The 2,046-nt window shown below is 54.4% G+C and overlaps 1 protein-coding gene across 1 annotated transcript in view; it reads left to right on the plus strand.

Moving 5' to 3' along the window:
• Positions 1-2,046, plus strand: part of LOC113203210 (LIM domain only protein 3-like) — a 16,224-nt gene that overhangs the window by 1,250 nt on the left and 12,928 nt on the right. The window lies entirely within an intron of this gene.

The following is a 2,046-nucleotide window of genomic DNA, read 5'->3' on the forward strand; positions in this document are numbered from 1 at the left end:
CCCGCCCCTCGCAGGCCACGCACGCAAGGCAGCGGCACCTTGTTGTCGCTATTGCTTACGCTTTCGCCCATTACGCCAAAAGCTTTAATTAGGGAGGCATTACAGGGGGGAGAGAGGGGCAGCGGCTCGGGCAGCGGGGGAACGGAGCTGCCCGGGGCCTAAGGGCCTGGGGGCCGTCCCCCCCGTATATAAACATATGCCTTAAGGGACACTGGGAAAAAATGCCCTTAAAGTAGCAAAACGCAGAAAAAAAGAAAGTAGGCACTATATGCAAGAATGGAGACACAATAGTTCATTCCGCACGAACTGCCGACTACAAAAATAAATTGTACATATATTTTTCAGGGAAAAATAATTTGTACCTCGAGCGCTCTCTGTGCAAATCTGGGGTGACAGAAAACAGGGTCTCTGCGCTATACTGAGGCGCCCAGATGATGTGCGTCAGGTGGCAGCTGCGGGGCGGGGAGGTTCCTGTCCCATCCCTGATAGTCTCTTGCGGTCTCTTGGTACAGCCAGCAATAAGGAGGACAATGCAGTCAACATCTGAATTCAAAGGTACTTGTACGACACCTACTCCTTTGGAGCAGACATCCAGATATGCAAAGACGGGGGGGGGGGTCGCAGCCCGGGCCATGCCTTGCCCCTCGCGGCCCTTGCCGTGCGCGGGGCAAACAAGAAAGTCACCCAGCGAGCCGCGCTGCCCGACTTCCCGGACGGGATCGCCTCCGACCTGAAGCTACGGCCCGAGCGGTATAGATGGTATCTCGGCCCCCCGCCCTCCAGGCCGCCCCCCACCCCGCGCTCTGGGGGCAGAATAACAAGCGCGGCCACGACACCCCCGCCTCGTTGGCACGACTGCAATTCGCAGGAAAAGCGAGCGGAACAACCACCCCCGGCCGGTGGTGGTGGTGTGCGGTGTCACTGCCATACTTCGGGTGGGCTTCGCTATCGCTGCCGGCAGAGTTTGTGTGGTGGCTTCGAGGGGTACTTGACTTTGAAAAGTAATCAGTGTATACCTTCCAAAAAAAGTCAGGAAAAATCAGAAGAAAAAATCAGGAAAAAAGATAAGTAAAAAAAATCTGTCAGGAAAAATTAGCCCACATGGCTAAGAAATAGACAGTCCACTAGATCAGGCCACAAAGCACCCCCTAAGTTTTTCGTACAGCTTAAGAAGCTGCTGGAGTCGACGCCGCTGCTGCTCTGCTGCGCTCTTTCCCCCCTCCACTTCCTAACCGCCAGCCTAGTGAGGGGAGGGGGCAGCGGTGCCAAAACTTACAAACCTACGCCAGCCGCCCGCTCTGCGCTGCCCGATCTAAAATAAATTGTTTGCTTTTGGGTTGCCGATGAGTCGTTTGAGCATACAGAAAGCGTCTCAGAAAGCGTACAAAAAGCGTTCACTGTTCCTTGTTCGCTTTCAATTCGGTACAGATCGCAAAGGGGTCGTTTCGCGAGTTCTGACGTACCCAGAGCAAACATTCCTCATGCTGCTCGAAAATGTTCGCCGATGGTCCGGCTCTCGGTGGTCTCTTTTTCCGCTTTTGCTAGGATTCGATCCCGAGACTCTGACTTACTGGTTCGAGTCGCTACGACTGCGGCTACTGCGCTAGCTGACGATCAACGTGTAAAACCGCACTGTTGTGCTGAGTTGGGCAAAGCGACGAATGCGCGCGAACGTACAGACGTAAGCGACTCAAAAGTTAGCTTTTCGCGCACATAGGCGGTCCAATCGCACTCCGGTGGCCAGCTGACGAGCTCCCCGCACACACGAGCGACCTAGAGCGAACACGTGGCGAACAGAGGCGAATACTGACGACTCTATGGCGTTATATCCGAGCGAACCTGAGCGAACGTCTTGTGCACGAGCGAGCCTATGGCAAAGTGGAGCGAACTCATACAATCCCTTGGTAAAATATGTGAGCGAACCCTGGCAATCTTGATGCACCTAGAGCGCGTATAGCAGCGATTCAAAAGCAACTGTTTCGCAACCCAAAAGCGTACAATTCATTTCGGATCGGGTGTAGATAGCGAGGAGGAGTGGAGAGGGAG

The sequence above is a fragment of the Frankliniella occidentalis genome, unplaced genomic scaffold (assembly GCF_000697945.3).
Source record: "Frankliniella occidentalis isolate FOCC.00 unplaced genomic scaffold, Focc_3.1 Scaffold107, whole genome shotgun sequence".
Taxonomy (NCBI): domain Eukaryota; kingdom Metazoa; phylum Arthropoda; class Insecta; order Thysanoptera; family Thripidae; genus Frankliniella; species Frankliniella occidentalis.